The following is a 21645-nucleotide window of genomic DNA, read 5'->3' as shown; positions in this document are numbered from 1 at the left end:
ATAACCATGTAGGGGACTGGTATTCTTTGGTAGTCGGGTTTTCAGGGGTTTTCAGTGGTGGTGGCGTATATGGGAATGGTTTTAGCGAATGACAAGGGTGGATGGTATGTAGTGTAATGGATTATGGTTGGGTGGTAACTAGTCTGATTCCGGTTGCTGTTGTAGGAATGGAACACGTAAAACTGTGTGCACGTGTGAATTGCTTTGGGTATGGAGGTGAATGTGTGTGAATGTAGTGTTTGTGTTAAAAGTAATGTATTATTAGATAGGAAAACTCCCGGTGTGTGGCGTTATTATGAGGAACTCAAGATATGTTAGGTAAAATGATGTTCAGGGTTAATTTAACTTTCTGGCTTAGATCATAATATATCAGATGAACGATTTCGTGGTTTTTAAATTTTCATGTACAGTAATTTGTGTTTTTTTTTTTTTTTGAGTGGTGAGACACTTCTGTGTCAAATTAGTAATGTATCATCTGATGGATGATGGTAAAAGTTTGTATATATGCCACAAACAATTACGAATAACAAGTGTTGTGTTGTTTCTGTGTACACAGTTTTATAGATAATATTTAAATTTGTATTCACTTAGCTTGTTTTTTAACTTTTGTGTTATGGTTCAACGTTTAGTTGGTGCAGGGATGGCACAAGAACACCTGGGTGTTCAAGTGTGAATGGCTCTGGGTATGGAGGTGCATGTGTGTAAATGTAGTGTGTGGTGTATGAATGTAATTTTCTCAACGATAAGAAAGCTCCCTGTGTTTGGAGTTATTATAAGGAAAACATGATACAATGTACAGTAAACTGGTGACTAGAGTTAATTTATCTTTATGGCTGAGTTCATAATATATCAGATAAACAAGTTAGTGGTTATTAAACAACTCTCATGTAAAGTAAATTTCTGTTTTTTTTTTTTTTTTTTTTTTTTTTTTTTTTTTTTTTTTTTTTTTTTTTTTTTTTTTTATTAGGGAAATATAATAATGTACATTCTTTAGGGGTGGTGATACACTCCATTGTCAAAATAGCAATGTAACATTTGATGAACTCTAGTAAAAGTTTATATATATCCCAATCTGTTGGTGATATTAGTTTCTTTGCTTCGGGGTGAAGGGGGAAGATTAGTAAAATTTTTCTATCAGGATCAGATCTATCAAAATTAACGGTAATCGTGACAAGTGTATGGAAAGATAAAATTAACAGTGTTACAGAATCAGTTATGTCATTTGTAAGGATTCTGTATGAAGGATATATAAATAACAAAGTGGAAAAAATAATGCAGATTGTAGTTTTGGGGTCATCTTTGGCTATAATAATAATAATGATGAATATTATGTCATCTTGTGTAATCTTAACTTAACATAGTAACATGGGATATAATGTATGGAGGATGAGGGACAGTTTGTGGCAACACAACGTTAATCGTCTGTGTTCATTTAGACAATGAAATTTGTAATTTTGTGTAAGAACTGATACTGTGTTCTTTTATCTATTTAATGTATTGTGTGGTTTAAAAAAAAAAAAAAAAAAAAAAAAAAAAAAAAAAAAAAAAAAAAAAAAAATAATGAGGGGGGGGGGGGGTAGAAGTGTCAGCTGTGTCGGCACTGGCAATAATGAGTATTGTAAAGGAGTTTGAAGATTATGTGGATTAATAATATATAAATAACAAAGTGGAAAAAATAATGCAGATTGTAGGTTTGAGTTTTCCTTGGTTATAATAATAATGATGTAATCTTACTTAACATAGTTACATTGGATGTAATGTATATGGGATGAGGGACAGGTGTGACAACACAACGTTAATCGTCTGTGTTCATTTAGACAATGAGATTTATAATTTTGAGTAAGAACTGATACTGTGTTCTTTTATTTATTTAATGTATTGTGTTGTTTTAAATAAAAATAAAAAAAAAAACTTCAGAATGTGCAACATCTGAGACCTAAGACCCAGTCTAACTTTGTTATTTTTTAAATACACTACCTAACAGAATACTCCATTCTACTGAATGTACAACAATGCATGCAATCATATGACCTGTCTTTGTAATACTCATTTGTGCTTTATTGTTATCTGTTTACAATAATGTTTTATCACCGAATACATCATTGCTTAGTTAATTTTAAGTTAATTTTAAGCCAGCCCGTAATGCTATGCATATAAGTGGCTTTAAGGCATGCTGCTCTTACCTGTATTTTTTGTACCTCTGTATGTATATAACTTTTCTCCATTCATCTGCCATCCATCCCTTATGATTCATCGAGTGCCCATCACAGCCATTATTTCTTCATAACAGCAGTCTATAATTGTTCCATTACCGCCTTTCCAGCAGTTCTGCCAATTTCGTCGAAAAGTTGAAGAATCAACATTGATGCCAACTGAAGCCAAATCTCTCTGTAGATCTTTGCAGGTTTTCTTGGGATCCTTCACACTATTACTTATGATAACTCTGTCATTGTGAGGTGTCGTTTTTCGTTTCCGTCCACATCTTCCTCAATGCAGCGCTCCACAATCACCAGTGTCGTCAGCTCTCTTCAGACCAACTGCTGATTTTGGTAGGCTCAATTTTTCGGAGATCTGTCTGATACTCAAATCAGCATGTTTTCAAGCTACAAAACTTGCAAGCTTCATATGTGAAGGGGAGAATTTGGCGAAACCACATTCACTCATGGAGCATGCTTGCAGCAGTATACTTGCAGAATAACAACTGTTGTGGCACTGACAAGAGTCGCAGGGTAACACCACAGCTGGTTGGTTGCCAGAAGTCGGAAGCAATCTCTTCTGAAAAAAAAGCTTAATTACATTAATGAAGCCAGGGACTAAGACGCATAATGAGAGAGTTACAAAATTTACTCTTGTTCCAATTAATTTCCACACTACTGTTGGATATAGCTCTTAGCCAAAAAATTTGTGTAAATTGGTTGCTCACCCTGTAACCCCTACCTGCATGTCCCACTGGTTACTATCCCTGGGACCCCATACAGCTTGCTTGCTCAGCGTAATGGAGGGATGCTGGGCAAAAAGAGTAGAGAGGCGCAGGGCACAGTGTGTTTGTCATGAAATTCATGAAATCATATATAGCTTGTCGTCGAGTTGACGACAGAACGTGAATATATCCTGCATTCCCTCTCCTCATAGAGTTGGTGTCAGAACATATATTTATCATGGTCCTCTTTGTTACAAAAAATGCGATGTCTAATAAGCATAGAGATCTCCAGTGAATACTAGAAAGGACTGCCCTTCTAGCATCTAGCCTGTTACTGGGCTTTTGTAACAATTAGTCAGTATCCTGGTCCAGTTATCCATTAAAATTCATTAAGATTTAATAGTGCTTCAGGATTACAACTGGTAGGCTACTAACTAAAGAAATTAAAATTTAATAAGTTTATTAATAATATAGTCTAGGAATATATTATCAAAGTAAATTAATTTAATAAACATAATCAAAATAATCAGCTCTCTCGTGTACAGTAGTATTGTGCTGAAGGCACATATCACATTTATATGTCTTAAGTACCGTCTGGTACATTAACATTTAATAATACAAATATATACAAATAAGTTTGCATGTATGTGTGTAAGTGCTCTAAGTAGTTTGCTATGTCTCCAGACTCGACTAGACTTAAACCAGTGACTGACAAAGTCCTCACATCAACTAACTTCTTGACCAACCTGGCAATCAGAACAGCTTGCTTGAACAAAAAACTGACTGATAAGTCGAACAGCAATATAACAAGCAACAGCGACACAGAATCAGGAACAAAGAGATAATATAACAACACTAAGTAGGGACCATCAGCAGATCCTCCGCAAAAGTCACAAAACTCCCAAAATACTGAATCTAAGTTCAGCATAAGAAAATCCCTGACTGTGACAGTACACAGATACCAGTACAAATTAGGTCAGAAGCTACAGCTCAGGATCTGAGTTTCTCAGAGTGTGTATGTGACACACAACCTCAGTACAATGCTGAAAATCACTAAGTCTAGGCAAGATAAGATAAGATTTCGTTCGGATTTTTAACTCCGGAGGGTTAGCCACCCAGGATAACCCAAGAAAGTCAGTGCGTCATCGAGGACTGTCTAACTTATTTCCATTGGGGTCCTTAATCTTGTCCCCCAGGATGCGACCCACACCAGTCGACTAACACCCAGGTACCTATTTGCTGCTAGGTGAACAGGACAACAGGTGTAAGGAAATGTGTCGAAATGTTTCCACCCGCCGGGAATCGAACCAGGGCCCTCCGTGTGTGAAGCGGGAGCTTTAGCCACCAGGCCACCGGGCCACCAATGTTCTGTGAACAGAGTTCCACAGAACCAACAACAAGAAAGTGATAGAGACGATCTTCCAACAAGGGCCAGCAAGGGAGAGCTAGGCACGTCTTGTCAGTAAAACATCCAACCACCAAGAGAGTGAGCAGCCCACTGACTGACTACCCTAGGTGAGGTGTGATTACCCCCCCTGATCACGTGATAGCTCCATGCTGTTACTGCCCAGCAACACTGAGAAGCTGGCAGCATAACGAGCAATGAACAATAATTACAGTAGTTAGACAATCAAGACTTGAACTATGAGCACTAATATACATATAAATGTTACATTGTACCTAATAAATATAACTAAGTCAAATAATAATATAAAGCAATATATTTACTATTTAGCTATTATCACAAATATAAGCAATATAAAATTATATGAACAGGTAATACACATTATATACATTGTGACCCATTCAGGGGGCGCAGTATCTTCTACTCAAAGATTTGACATCAGAACGGGTATGTTCCCTGGGCCTTGTTATGAAAAATAATTCATTCATTATGAAATATAATTTGAAGTATTTGTAGTGTACCAAGAGCATCAATAATATTAACCAAATCTCTGGTTGCTAACAACTAGTGTCCAGAATATGTTACAGTAAATTTTGTCAAGGTTAGGAACTAAAGAACCAGTATGGTCCAGGAAGTTAAGACAATTTTTTCTGTAACCGACTTTATTTATGTGTATTTTTGTATCACTGCATGAATTCCTGTGTAATTTGAAGAGGCCCCAAAGGATATGTCAGTTTAACTTTGATTATCCTAGGATATATGTGCAAAATTTACTGTACTCTATTTGTGTCCATAGCATTTGTGCCTGTAAAGACCATTGTGAAAAAATTATTTTTGCTATGTATACCAACTATAGGATAAACTTGCATATACTATGAATACTTTGCCAATGACAGAGTAAGTTATATTTAAGCAGTGCCATAAGCATTGTGAATCTATCGAAAGTGCATGATATTATACAAAATTTTTGTATTAGGAGCTTGTAGTTAGCTGTTTTTAAAGGGGATAGCAGATAGCTGACTTTTATAATAGTTTGGTAGATTCTTTGCTTTAGGTTATTGCATTTGGAATGTTAAATCAAATACATATAAGACTGGGAAATATTTGTTATTTGGAAGGCAAGATTTCCCAATAAATATGGTAAACACACTGCTCTGTGCTTTTGCATTGTGTTATTCTTATCAGTAACGTTACTTACCACCTAATCAGTCTTTGATGATAATTTTAAACCTAATTAGTAACAATGAACTTGATCAATAATAATTAATATCTGGGGACTTCAAAATCAACCTCGTCTATTCAGATAATCAAATAACTAGTTTCCCAAACAAGTAGAAAGTAAATCACAACATCGTACTCTAAACTAGAACATTATAGGATTATAGACAATGCACTTACGTGCAAAATGTTCTTAAGAACATAAGAACATAAGAACGAAGGAACACTGCACCAGGCCTACTGACCCATGCGGAGCAGGTCCATGTCTCCCCCAGATTAGACCAATGACCCACCCCCGGATTAGCCCAATGACCCACCCAGTCTGATCATCTCCACTCAAGGATGGAGCACTGCACCAGACCCAGCAGCACAAGCTAGTCAGGTCCAACTCACACCCACCCACACCCACTCATGTATTTATCTAACCTATTTTTAAAACTACACAACGTTTTAGCCTCAATAACTGTACTCGGGAGTTTGTTCCACTCATCCACAACTCTATTACCAAACCAGTGCTTTCCTATATCCTTTCTGAATCTGAATTTTTCCAACTTGAAACCATTGCTGCGAGTCCTGTCTTGGCTGGAAATTTTCAGCACGCTATTTACATCCCCTTTATTTATTCCTGTTTTCCATTTATACACCTCGATCATATCCCCCCTAATTCTACGCCTTTCGAGAGAGTGCAGATTCAGGGCCCTCAGTCTATCCTCATAGGGAAGATTTCTGATACATGGGATCATCTTTGTCATCCTCCTCTGTACGTTTTCCAGAGCATTTATATCCATTCTGTAATACGGTGACCAGAACTGAGCAGCATAGTCTAAATGAGGCCTAACCAAGGATATATAGAGTTGAAGAACAACCTGAGGACTTCTATTATTTATACTTCTAGATATGAAGCCAAGAATTCTGTTAGCTTTATTGCGAACACTAATGCACTGTTGTCTTGGTTTTAAATTACTGCTAACCAGAACTCCTAAATCCTTTTCGCAATCAGTAGTATTAAGATCTACATCATTTAGTTTATATGTGGCATGGTTATTTACCTGTCCAACATTTAGAACTTTGCATTTGTCAATATTAAACTGCATCTGCCACTTCTCCGACCATTGCATCAGTCTATTCAAATCATCCTGGAGTGCTCTAGTGTCCTCATTAGAATGAATTGGACGGCCTATTTTGGTGTCATCAGCAAATTTGCTTATGTCGCTATTTATTCCCTCATCTATGTCGTTTATGTAAATTGTGAACAACAACGGGCCCAACACTGACCCCTGAGGAACACCGCTTGTGACGTGCCCCCATTCTGATTTCTCCCCATTTATGCAAACACTCTGCTGTCTATTTGTCAGCCATGCCTCTACCCAGGAAAAAATTTCTCCTCCTATTCCGTGTGCCTTAAGTTTCCTCAATAGCCTCTGGTGTGGAACTCTATCGAAAGCCTTACTGAAGTCCATATACACAATATCATATTCATTACCATGATCTACCTCCTCAAACACCTTAGTGAAAAAAGTTAGTAAATTCGTAAGACAGGAACGCCCCTTTGTAAAACCGTGTTGAGATTCATTAATCAATCTGTGCCTGTCAAGATGGCTACGAATTGCTTCGGCAATTATTGATTCCATAAATTTTCCCACTATGGAGGTAAGGCTTATTGGTCTATAGTTCGAAGCCAAGGACCTGTCACCTGCCTTGTAAATAGGTATTACATTTGCCATTTTCCACTTATCAGGCACTATGCCAGTTTGTAGTGATATGTTAAAAAGATTAGCCAAAGGTATGCTAAGTTCCTCTTTACATTCCTTTAACACCCTTGCAAACAGTTCATCAGGGCCTGGGGATTTGTTAGGTTTTAGTTTCTCTATTTGTCTGAGGACCATGTCACTAGTTACCACAATCGTACATAGTTTATTATCATCCTGTTCTACATAATCTATTATTTCAGGAATATCGCTAGTATTTTCCTGGGTGAAAACTGAGAGGAAGTAGGTATTTAGAATTTCACACATATCCTTATCACTGTCAGTGATCTGACCAGAGTTACTCTTAAGTGGGCCAATCTTGTCCCTAATCTTACTTCTGTATACCTGAAAGAATCCTTTAGGGTTAATCTTTGAATCCCTTGCGACCTTAGCCTCATAATCCCTTTTTGCTTTTCTTATTCCTTTCTTTATTTCTCTCTTTAATTGAATATATTGATTTCTTAACTGCCCATCCCCTCTTTTGATACGCCTATATATGCCTCTCTTTTGACCAATGAGATGTTTTAATCTATTGTTCATCCATTTAGGATCATTTTTGTTAGATCTAATTTCCCTACTCGGAACAAAAGTTGTCTGGGCAGCTAGAACTATGCTCTGAAAAACGTCATATTGGCAACCAAGATCACCTACCTGACCCATAGTCAGGACATCCCAATTTAGCCCACCCAGGTAATTTTTCAGTCCCATGAAGTCGGCCAAGCAAAAATCTGGGACAGAGATTTGATTGCAGTTATCTGGGTAATTTCATGATATATTAAAACTAAGTGATTTGTGATCACTTTCCCCAAGCTCATCATTAACCTCAAGATTATTAATTAGTGAATCTTTGTTGGCAAGAACCAAGTCAAGCAGATTGTTTCCTCTAGTTGGTTCTGTCACAACCTGTTCTAAAAAGCAATCCTGAACCGTATCAAGAAAGTCACTAGACTCAAGATTTCCTGTCATATTGTTCCAATCAATTTGTCTAAAGTTAAAATCTCCCATTATAACAACATTTTCATATCTAGATGCCTTATGAATTTCATCCCATAACAGCTTACTGCCCTCTCTATCAAGGTTTGGGGGCCTATAAATCACACGCAAAATTAATTTGTCATGTCCCTCGAGAAACTGTAGCCAAACAGATTCTGTGTTCAATGTCTCTAATCTTATATAATGTCTAAGACAACAATTTAAATTTTCTCTGACATACATCGCCACCCCACAACCCTTCCTGTTGACCCTGTCATTGTGGAATAGTTTATAACCCTGTATGTTGCATTCAGAAGGCATTTCTCTATCTTTCAAGTTGAACCAGGTCTCTGTTACACCAATAATATCTATATTACCTGCACTTGCAAGTAATCTTAGCTCATGTATCTTATTTCTTAGACTCCTACTATTTGTATAGTAAACTTTAAGGGAGCTATTCACTCGTTGCCCTCTACAATCCCTCTTTGTTTGTTGATCAATTGATTTGCCATTACTAGCAACTTTATTTTGAATATTGTCTTTTAATCATATCCATGAGGTATCCCAGTAATAACTGCTGTTTTTAACCCTAATGGTGCAGCCTGATTGTTTCCCTCAAACACCCATACCACTATAATCTATCAGTTTAAATTCCTAGACAAGTCATCAATTACCCTCTCAATTGAATTGGCTAATGCAACCACTCCATCCCCATAGAGATGAACCCCATCCCTTGCATACATATCACGTTTGTCAAAGAATAGGTCCCAGTTATCAATGATTGGGATTGCAAGTTCCATGCAGTACCTGTCTAGCCAGCAGTTTATACCAATTGCCCTAGACATCCATTCATTGCCCACTCCCTTTCTAGGCAAGATGCTACATATGACTAGGATCCATCCCTTAGACCTAACTATTTCTATGGCTGACCTGTACTTATCCAGCAGCTCCTCTCTCCTGCCCTTCCCAATGTCATTACCCCCAGCACTAAGACAGATAATGGGCTTGTTCCCATTACCTGCCATAATATTATTAAACCTGCTATGTCACCAACACCAGCTCCAGGAAGACACACTCTCTGTCTGACCTTTCTGTCTCTGTTGCAAAATGCATGGTCCATATATCTTACCTGAGAATCGCCTACTATTAAAATATTCTTACCTTGATTAGCAGGGGAATCAGCAGTACCTTCAACCTCACTAACCACTGAAGTACACTCATCTTGGAGAACAGAGAATCGATTTCCTACCTTCACATCTTCTCTGTTAACTCTCATCTTCCATCTTCCTGAACTGTGAACCACTTGCCACTTAGAGCGGCTGCCACTATCACTGCTGGCGACCATTCCTTCCTTACCAGCTAAATCCTTCTCACACTGGCTCCCAAACTCATCTATGTGAAGCTTCAGCCTCCTATTTTCCTCCTGAAGAAGTAGAATCTCCTTCAACACTTGAACCTGAGATTCTAAAACACTACAACAAGCCAAGGTGCTTGGTAACAGCCCACGCTAACTCCCAAGAGCTTAGGCAGGTAGGACCGCAGGTGAGGTGACCACTGACCTCAGCGTACTGACCACTGACTTCAAATTCCCATAAATGTAAATACAGTGCTTCATCTGTTTATACAGGACACTTAACACAAATATGAACTCAGATCTAAAACTGTTCTTAGAAAGCTATAATAGTACGTCCTCTTCAAGGGGGGGGGGACTCCTTGCTGTGGTGAAGTTCTTGGTCTGAGGAATTAGACCTGTCAGTCTCCTTCCTCAGATTGAACCTAATTACCCCCAATCCCCCCCTTCCCTATACCATCCTCCCCATCCTCCCCTTTTTCCTTTCCTCCTCCTCCTCCCCACCCCTCCCTTTTGACCTTCCTTTTGGCCTTTGGGATTTTTTCCCACAGGCACGCTAGTTCCTAGGTAGGGAATAGGGTACCGGGGTCCATCCCATTCCATTGAGGTTCTTGGCGGTGGCGTAGTTTGCCGTGGAATCTGGATTGCCTGGGGATGTCCCGATCCCTCTCCGGTATCCCGGAGGGTGGCTTTGGGTGTCTCTCGGGCGACGGGTATATCTCTGGAAGCCACCTTTCGGATTCCGGGGGTGGTGGCCGAAGGAGGCATGCTTTGTGGCAGATATCCGGCCGCCTTCTCTTTTATTCACCGAGGTAGCTCGTCAGATGTGAGGTTGCTATCCCAGATTGCTGGTTTACTGGCATGATAGGTAGGGAATGGCACGGGTTCCATGCTGCATCTATGCTACTTGCGGTGATGAGGTCCTCTTGGGTGTGGAGGGAGGTTTCTGGCCCTTTCATTCCTCCTAGGAACTATCCCTCCCTGGTCCCCCCTTTTTTTATTCTTTTTTTTTCTTTTCTTCTTTCTTTTTTTTTCTTTAAAACAAAAAGAAAGAAGTAACCTAACCATGGAGAATCCAATCCATGAACCTGCTACCCCCGGGCCCCTTCTTGATACCGCACCCCGTTCTGACCCCGCCTCATCTTTGGACCACTTTTTGTATACTCCTCATGCCTCTGTACCTCTTGCCAGTGCTGTTTTCTCACCCGCTTCAGGTACTGAGGTCTCGACTGACTCCTTTGATTTATCTGACCTCCGCTCTCCTTTGACTATGCTTCCGGCCTCTCCCTCTACGGTGCAGCAATTTTCGAATTGCCAGCCTGTTCCACGTCTTACCAACTCTGGTCCCACGCCTAAATGCCAACGACAATTACCTGCTGATGATACTTCTCCACCTTCTTGTTCTTCTCAGAAAAGATCGACACATCCTGCACTCCCTTCCCACGCTCAGTTTCAGAATGCACAATTGACTAAATTCTTCACTTTACGACCGACTTCCTCTACCGCCTATCTTTCCGACCACAGTATTGGCAAGGCACTCCTACTCTATGTTGGTAAAGATATTTCTTTTCATGCTCTTAAGAGTGGTACACGCATCATCACTGTGCAGAATGCTTCCCAAGCTCATGATCTTTCTAACCATACCACGGGCGGGATTGAACCCACGGTCAGAGAGTTTCAAAACTCCAGACCGTCGCGTTGCCTTTGTGGTCACAGTGGTGCCTATGCTAACCTTCCTATTGTGTTGAAATATACTTAGTTGGACGAATCTTATTGTGGCTAGCTGGTCCAGTGGCTAACGCGATGGTCTGGAGTTTTGATACTCTCTGACAGTGGGTTCAATCCCGCCCGTGGTATATTTTGTTTGCAATCGTGTTGTTATGATTTCGTGAGCCATGCTGATGGCATTGAGGGGACCTGAACTAGAGTTCGTCACGGCCATGCTAGCTGGAGATTCGTCTGTAAAAGCTTGCATTTGTGGTCACAGTGGTGCCTATGCTAACCTTCCTATGGTGTAGAAATATACCTAGTTGGACAAATCTTATTGTGGCTAGCTGGTCCAGTGGCTAACATGACGGTCTGAAGTTTTGAGACTCTCTGACCGCGGGTTTAATCCCGCCCGTGGTATGGTTTGTTTGCAATCGTGTCATTATGATTTCTTGAGTCATGTTGACGGCATTTAAGGGGACTTGAGCTAGAGTTAGTCATGGCCACGTTAGCTGGAGATTCGTCTGTAAAAACTTGCATTTGTGGTCACAGTGGTGCCTATGCTAACCTTCCTATGGTGTAGAAATATACCTAGTTGGACGAATATTATTGTGGCTAGCTTGTCCAGTGGCTAACGTGATGGTCTGGAGTTTTGAGACTCTCTGACCGTGGGTTCAATCCCGCCCGTGGTATGGTTTGTTTTCAATTGTGTCATTATGATTTCATGAGTCATCATGATCTTTCTCTTCTTTCCCATATAGATACTGTTCCTGTCACTTTTGAAAAACATCATTCCCTCACTTCTTGTAGTGGTACTGTCATTCTGCCCCATACCATAGTTCAACAAAATTTCCAGACATGTGGCAATGACATTCTTGAACAGCTGGAACTCCAAGATCTTCCAATCCTTAAGGGAGACACTCATGTTCTTCCTGCCCGTGGGCGGAAACGATACCCTAGCAATGTGGCTCATTTAACTTTTGACAGCCGTGAACTCCCATCCTCAGTTTATGTAGCAGGACATCGGGTACAAGTTCGAAAGGTGATCTCTACACTGCAAAAGTGTAGAAATTGCTGGCGATTTGGCCATCCAGCGAAATATTGCAAATCTATAGCCGAATGCCCAGTCTGTGGTGCTGATGACCATTCAAATACGTCTTGCAATCGACCTCCCTCTTGCCTTAATTGTCATGAGGCTCACCCTTCGTACTCTCGCTGTTGCAAAGTCTACTTAAATGAGTGGGAAATCCATTACCTCAAAGAGGCAGAAGGTCTCCCTTATGCCATGGCAGTTTCTCATCTCCGCCTCCAAGGGAGACTACCTAGTGTTTCTTATTCCCGTGTTTCAAAATGTCCCCCCACTTTTGGGGTCCCATCTTCTGCAGCCTCCTCTGTGGTTACCTCTCCCATAGTCACTCCTGTATCTAATTCTTTTGCTGTCCTAGGCTCAGACATCCCTACTTCAAAGCCTCAGTCTGTTCTTGCTTCTTCGTGTTCTTCCTCACAAGCCTCAGTATCGACGAGATCTCGTACGACACCTCCTCCCAATCGTCTCTCTACTTCTCAGAAGTCAAAAAAAGGTCCTTTAACCCCTCCTTTCCTTCTTCCACCTCCTCATTTTACCTTCCCTCTGTCTGTACCGGGTTCTTCCCCTCTCACTGGCTCTGTTACAAGTGTAGACGTTCACCCTCCTCCTCGTACTATACCTACCTCCCCTGTTCCCTCCCAAGTTTCTTCCTCTTCTGCCACCTCCCAGGTTTCTGCCTCTTCTGTCCCCTTCCACGCTTCTTTTCCAGTTCTCTCCACCCTTTCACCCTCCCTACCTTGGTACAGTCCATTACAGTTCCTATCTTTACTCATCCTCCCCCTACCATCTCCAATATTGTCTCCCATACGTTGTCTCTGAATTCCAAAACACTTGAAGCAGTCTCTGAATATATTGCAGAGACAAAACCATTAATAGACACTGATCCATCCTCTGTTCCTTCTCTCTCCTCTCCTCCATCTGCACAACACCTTTCTTCACAGTGCACCGTTCCTTTGCTGCTTGAACGTTTTCCGCTGCCTCCGCATGTGGACTTTTCTAACCCTTCTAGTCCGTAGGAACCCTTACCTGCAGATTTCAGGTATCTTTATCATTGCCAATCATGGCCTATTTACAGTGGAATATACGCAGCCTCAGGGGTAATTGGGGTGAGCTTCAGATGTTACTCTCCCAGTTTTCCCCTGTTGGTGTTTGCGTACAGGAACGAAAATTACACTCTGCTGTTATCTCTCCCATCTCGGGCTATAACATATTGTATTCTTCAGATCCTTTTCCTGATGGGACCTTTAATGAAAGTGCCCTTCTTCTATGCACTGATATTCTGTACCATCAGCTATTTGTTCGTACTTCACTGCATTACACAACAGCTCGTATCCACTTGCATAGGTGATATACACTCTGTTCCTTATATCTCTCTCCTTCTCAGGCATTATCTATTCCAGATATTGCCTTTCTTGTTTCACCATTACCGCCACTGATTCTGTTACTTGGCGATTTTAATGCCCATCATTTCCTTTGGGGGGTCTCACTGTGATACCCGTGGCATTCAGTTAGAGGCTTTTCTTGCCACCCACCCCCTCCATGTTTTAAATACAGGTACTCACACCCATTTTGATCCTCGGACTCACACTCTCTCTTGCATCGATCTCTCAGTCTGCTCTTCCTCCACCGCATTAGACTTCACCTGGTCTGTTCTCCCAGATTTACATGACAGCCATCATTTCCCAATCATTCTTACTTCTTCATATTCACCAACTCTTCATATCCCACGCTGGCAATTTGATAAGGCAAATTGGAACCTTTACTCACAACTAACTGTTTTTAGTGAGGTTCCCTCTTCGTCCTCCATTGATGAGCTTTTACACCTCTTCTCGTCCTCCGTTTTAACTGCAGCTTCTCATTCTATACCACAAACTTCAGGCAGGCATTCTCAGAAATGCGTGCCTTGGTGGTCTCCTGCATGTGCTCGTGCAGTACATTTGAAATGTGCTGCATGGGGCAGGTACTGGTACAATAGAACCACGGAGAGACTTTTTGATTTTAAGCAGAAGCGTGCGATTGCTTGCTATGTCATCCGTGATGCTAAACACACTTGCTGCCGAGATTATGTCTCCACCATCACCTCTGCTTCCTCTATGAGTGCAGTCTGGAAAAAAGTACGAAAACTGAGTGGTAAATATTCTCCTGACCCGGCTCCTGTTCTGCGGGTTGCCAGTGTTAATATAGCAAACCGACTAGATGTTGCCAATGAAATTGGCAATCATCTGGTTCGTATTTCTCAGTGGCTCCATCTATGTCCCTCGTTTCTTTCCTCAAAGTCTGCCAGAGAGTTAGCACCCTTGGACTTTTCTTCTCTCAGAGAAGAACAATATAATGTGCCTTTTACTCTTCAAGAACTAGAGGCAATACTCTCAGCTTGCCGATCATCGGCAGCTGGGCCCAACCACATTCATATTCGTATGCTTCAACATTTACGTCAGTCAGCTCTTGCAGTCCTATTACGCCTTTTCAATCTTATTTGGTCACAAGGAGTTCTTCCACAGCTGTGGAAATCTGCCAATGTTCTCCCTTTCCACAAACCAGGCACTACGGGACATGAAGCCTCCAACTATCGTCCCATTGCTCTTACCAGTGCAGTTTGCAAAGTGATGGAATGCCTGGTAAATAGACGTTTAGTGTGGTATTCAGAGACACACAACAGTCTCTCCACTCATCAATATGGCTTTCATAAGGGACATTCTTCCATAGACCCCTTACTATGCTTGTGTGGAAAATATTTTAATTTTCCAAAGCTATAGTGCCTAACAGGTGTTTAATGTGTCGATGGAGTTAATGTGGCTGACAAGTCCGTGAATTTTAGAGTAATGAAAGCATCATTACAGGCTATTAAAGGCCATGTGATGAATGCATACAAGTGCTTGGATTTAATGAATCAAAGAACCGTGAACTCTAATGAATTAAAGTTATATTTAGATGCTTTAGAGAGTAGATTTGAGTTGTACAAATTGTGGTTTAAAGACTGTGAAAGAGATCTGCTGGAGAATTGTGCAGATGGAATAGAAATGAATGTTTTAATTAATCAACGTTATGAATTGGAAGAAAACTGTCTTGTAAAAGTAAGGTATTGAATAAATTAAAGGGGGTAAGCCAGGCAGTTAACCAACCTATTATTGCAAAGGGTGTGTTTGCCAAAACCTCCAGAGTACGGTCTGGAGGAAATCAGACTAGGTCGGTAAGAATTAATTGTTCAATTGCAGACCAGTCAGCCAAACAGTTCTAAGGATATAACATATAATGACTCTGAAGTATCTGTCAAGTCTCAAAAGGGAAAAATACTCCCAATGGTAATAATCATAATTAAGAGTTAAATAGGCACATATCAAGTGACAGGAATCAGTAATAGTGGTTCCTCACATCAAGGGAAGAGGAATAAGTACCTCAGTAAGGGGAACCCAGTTAATAAGAGGTTAGGCAAGGAAAAGAGTGACTGTCTCTTCTGCAATGGTACTCATTTCACTAAAAATTGTAATGCCTATAATTCATGGGATAATAAAGTGGAAAGAATGAAAGAACTTGACAGATTTATCAGATGTCTAGACAATCATAATGTAAAGGATTGTCATACCAAATTGAACAGTTGCTATCAATGCAAAAAGGGAAGGCACCATACAGTTATGTGCAGGGTTGTATGTAATTCTTATAACAATGGTGACAATAATGATAATGTTAATAACCCTGACACGACAGTGACTGATGTAAAGGTTGCAGCTTATGGCAATAATGATGGCCTAGCTGAGGTAGTCTTGCCGGTGTTGGATGTAATAATTCAGGATAAAGGGCATAAACATAAAAGCATGCGGCGTCACTCTCCTCAACACTGGTACAGGCCATGTAATATATGGCAGACTACCGCCTAGTAATAATGACTAGAGGAAGTAGTGAATACAGTCACGGTGTCTTACTCATAGAAGGTCAACCCAGTACAAGTATTCTTCTATCGAGAATGATGTTGAACCAGGCTAATTTGTGGGAGCTGGACAGCATAGGGATTAATATAAATGAGGAAAGTCCAAATGATTTCTTTACTCAGGAACAATACCTGAAGGATGTTAAATTTGAATCTGGATATTACTGAGTGCGACTTCCGTGGAAGCTAAACCATCCAGAATTATCTACTAATTTTTTTTTTTTTTATATTTTATTTAAAAACTTTACAGCTTGATATTAAATTAAGATATAAAATGGATACAGTAGGATCCTCAATCCTACACAACATACACTAACCAATTATTAACAACACATTGTAATTGACATAAAAGAGGTTACCCATATACACACAAAATTTTCCATATAACATACTATGATAAACAAAATAAACTATAACTATATAAACTATATAAAATATAAACTATATACAACTTTCAGATTTGTATAGTTAACATACTATGACGGACATATGACAAAGGTTCACAACCTTCACAGGAGATAAACAGAGTAATAACCTACATCCCAATCTCAGTTAAAAACAATCACATACTCTTCCCAAAATTAACCCCTATACAATAAGAAGTACCTAAGCACATACATACGTGCCTCACTACAATCTCTTATTAAGCATTGAAAAAAATCAAAATCAAATCCTAAATCAAAAATCAAATCCTAAGCCTCACACTTATACTAAATAAATATTAACAAATATTATTAAATATTAATACAGCCTCTTCCACCGGCTGAGCACATTATATAAAGTAAGAGACTAAACCATACTGTCCCATTACAAACTTTTAACGAGGCATTACAAATTTATGGAAGTCATTATCGTTCCATCCTGCAGCAACTGGATGAGCACATTATATAATGCTAAAATAAAGACAGTACACTCGCTAAAAAACCCACAACACTTAACACAAACATAATTTAATAACCTCTCATTGCGATACAATTATCGCACATGATTTATGCCCAATAAAGGCTATAAACGCACACTCTACATAAGCCCTAAAGCTCTTCACGGTCTTAAAACTATAATCTTGACACCATTCACACTTAATACATGAAGAAGGTCATGACGACCCTGACACATCAAACACAGAATTCTCCATTCAGGTACTACGTAATTACTTGATATCACCTTTGGTTTCTGTGCCCACTTGCATGCTACATACATGTATGCCACTCATCTACACCTTCATATACCCACATACACCTACACTCACACCCCTCCCCAGGAGGCGACCCCGCTGTGTCCCCCTGAAAACCCCCTTCCCGTATGTAATCCCCAACCCCCCCCCCCTTACTCACTCAGCCCAAGTCGTAGATTGATGAGAAAACCTAACGTTAACATTCTATACCCTTCCGAAAAATCCTTCTCCCACCTCCTCCCATACAGTTCTCTATTACGACACATCGTACGATAAACCGTTACCGCTAGTACCCGCCTCCGCACCTCACAATTCCCCCTCCCCCTCATCACCCACGATATATATATATAATCCACTATTATATAATCCAAAGCTCGTATAACACTCTCATCGAACCCTCCCACATCTAGGCTTAGTGCACGCAGAACCGACACCCCTCTGCCCCCCACCCCCTGTACTACCCTACTTAACCAATACCTAACACCCTCCAGTTCCCCACAAAAGTATACTGCATGGAACGCCGTCTCATCCTCCCCACAGATTCCACACCTTCCGCCCACAATTACCCCTCTGGTTCTTAAAACCTCCCCCGACGGTAGTATGCCATGCAAAAAACGATACATTACCTCCCTTACCCTAGGCTTTAACTTCAACCTGCTAAACCTATACCAAATACTCGTCCATGCGTACATGGGGAACAATCCCTCAACTGGTACAACAATCCTGTCTGCAAGCAGCTTACACAAAACCCCTACTCTAATTTTCCTGGGTTCTCTAACCAACATCAAAGCCCTCAAAATAGTTTCACATTCCCTCAACTCCACACCACCATACAACTTACCCAACCTATCATGTACTTTTCCCAGCTGCCCTCCACTCACACCTTCGCGCAAAACCTCCCATTTAAGAAACACACATTTAATCCTCCTCCTCAGATCCATCAACCCCAACCCACCCTGGCGCACAGGTAACATTACAACCTCTCTCCTCAGCCAATCGCACCTTGAACCCCACAAAAAGTTAAACACTCGTCTCAGAATTCCCACAATCGCCGTCCCTGTTAAAGGGAACACGGCTGCTACTTGCCAAACCTTACTATACAATAATACATTTATAACAATCACTCATTGCACGAGAGTCAGATGATGAGGTCGTAATGCACCCAGACGCCCCTGAATCCTTTCCATTAATCTATTCGAGTTTTCCTCCCGAGCAGCTTCCAAATCACCCTTATAGGTGATACCACAAATTTTTAAAGACACCGTTTGTTTTCTCACAACGTTACATCTCCCCCCCCCCCTCCACCCAATCACCCAACCCCATGATCATTGACTTCTCTCTATTTACCTGCATCCCTGTTGCATTTCCGAACTGTTGCACAACAGCATCCAAAACACCCAACGTCATCCCCTCCCGAACCAGGACTGTTGTATCGTCTACGTATCCTATTATTCCCGGCCACACTTTCCCTACCCCACCCCCCCTACCTCCACTCGTGTCACATACACAACGTTCAACCATTCTATAGAAGGGGTCCTGAATGCACGCAAACAACATTTGTGACATGGGACACCCCTGCCTAAGTCCCCTACCCATTACAATCCCCTCCCCCAAGCATCCATTAATCTGTACCCTCATCTTGGCACCATTGTACAACGTGGTTACCCAATTAACTATTTCATCCCCATAACCCTGCCTCCTAAGTATAGCTCCCAATGCTCCTCGTTCCACCCTGTCATAGGCCCCCTGCCAGTCTAAAGCCAACAACGCCGCCCTCCCTCCCCCCCTTTTGACTCCACAAAACTTCGCAGTATTCCATGACCCTCAATCATCGACCTTCCAGGCAAACCATACTGCGTTTTCGAAACCACTCTCCCTACCACACATTTGAACCTATTACACAAGACTTTAGCGAACAACTTATAATCAGCACATAACAGGGATATGGCACGGTACTCCTTGAGGGTGTGCTGCCCCTTACCCTTCTGGACCAACACTACAACTGCTGTTGCTTGCTTGTCCCCCATCACACCCTTCTCCTTCATCTGATTAAATAACCTACCCATGAAACCCCTTATCACCTCCCAATGTTGGAGATAAAATTCAGCCGGGAGACCGTCTATTCCCGGTGCTTTGCCTTTCCTCATTCCCCTTAAAGCCAACTCTATTTCCTCCTCTGTTATTACCCCCCCTAAAGCCTTTCTATCACTATTCCCTAATTTACACGTCACATACTCACACACCTTCTCTAAATCCACATTTCCCACCTTCCCACTTGTCCAATACCCTTCATACCATTTATCCGCATACATACACATTCCTTTTGTAGTTAGTATCTCCTGACCCATTCTATAACCCCCCGCCATCTCGTGTACCTCTAACCTCGGAATAGCTGTAACCTGCTGTCTTTGTTTTTGACGTCGCAACACACACGCCGATGGTTTGTTACCCCAAAGCACCTCCTCTACCCCAGCCTGCACCCTTACCGCTTGAAACCTCTCATTTTGTAACTCCCTCAGTCTCCCCTTGACCTCGACAATTTCATCCATAGGATATTTGCTCCCCACAGCCCCCTTCTCATAACAACCCCTTAACCTGTCCTCCAGATAATTTGAAAGACCATATTTAAAATCATTTATACGTTTGCCCACCCCCACATAATATTTCCTAATCCTTTCCTTGGCAACACAATCCCACCATTGTACGACATCTTCCACTGCCTGTGCCTCCTCACTAAGCTCCTTCCATAGGACAGAAAATCCCTCTAACCCCTCCTCATCACTCAATGCACTTATATTTAATTTCCAGTAACTCCTGTATATTTCTGCAAGTGCCTCCCACCCAACCTCCACCAACACTGCTCTATGATCTGACCATGCAACTTCAAGAGTTTTGAAAGCTCTCACTACAACCCCGTGAGAAAGATACACTCTATCTAACCTCGCTGCATACCCTCTCCTAACAAATGTATGCTCTGTCTCCCAAGCCCCCCCCTCGAATGCGTCTCTTAACCTAATATCCCTCAATAAATCTCTTAGGGCCACCGACACATAACCTGCCCCTTTTGGTTCCACATCAGCCCTCCTAATGACGCAGTTCCAATCACCTCCTACTATTGCCACCTCCGGTAATGCACGGAAAAAAAACACAAGGTCCTCGCACACAAACTCCTGCTTCACCTGTACATTATTCTCTGCAGGCGCATATACACTAATAAAAGCCACACGTTTTCCCATCCACAAACCATCTACGCGCAACACCCTTCCCCCTCCCCCCCCTCACTTCTCTGCAAAACAAACGGGCTCGCCTCCCTAATTAAGATACCCACCCCCCCTTTCAAACGGGCAGATGGCAGGGTTACCACCTGAAACCCCTCCATCTCCAACACCCTACCCTCCTTAAAATTGTGCTCCTGTAGGAACACAACATCCACTCTAAATTTATTCAGAAACTCTCGAAACCATTCTCTCTTTACACTATTACACAAACCATTAACGTTTACTGTCATACACCGGAGGCCTATTAGAGTTTCCACCCCTGCCTCCTCTCTTCACTCTTCCGATGGCCACCAGAACGTGTGGGACCACTTGTCACCTGCACACTTCCCTCTCTCCCCCCCCCCTTCTTTCGGTGCCTCCTGTCATGGCCACCACTACCTTCACCTTCTGCCCATATTTGCTTCCCAGTCCTCTGCGCTGGCGTTAGGACATCATCTGAATCCGATGCAGCGGCTCTCTTTCTTGTGACAGGCGCATCCTCCATGGCTTGGTCTGGGGATGCCTCACAATGTACCTCTACCTCCACTGTACACAGTGACAAAGATCTCGGTGACACCTCAGTCACGCTGTCACTCCCTTCGTCCGAAAAGTTCTGTTGGTGATGCCCCACATCCTTCACCTCATCTTCTACTACCCTGCCAGGAGCAGCCACCTCCTCAGGCGGTGACAAGGACTTCAGAACCTCGGCTAATTCCTCCTCAAGTTCCAACACTTCCTCCTGTACTTTTTGCTCAACTCGATCCACTGGAAGTGTGTCTGGACCAGGTAACTGGTCAAGGGCCTCACCCTCTCCCCCAGCCTTATACGCCTCATCTACTATCTCGCTCCATAGACGACCACGCCCTCCTTCACGTCGTTGA

Source organism: Cherax quadricarinatus, unplaced genomic scaffold (assembly GCF_038502225.1).
Source record: "Cherax quadricarinatus isolate ZL_2023a unplaced genomic scaffold, ASM3850222v1 Contig223, whole genome shotgun sequence".
In the NCBI taxonomy this organism is placed as follows: domain Eukaryota; kingdom Metazoa; phylum Arthropoda; class Malacostraca; order Decapoda; family Parastacidae; genus Cherax; species Cherax quadricarinatus.
The sequence above is the reverse complement of the archived record's forward strand: the minus strand, read 5'-3'. Positions refer to the sequence as shown.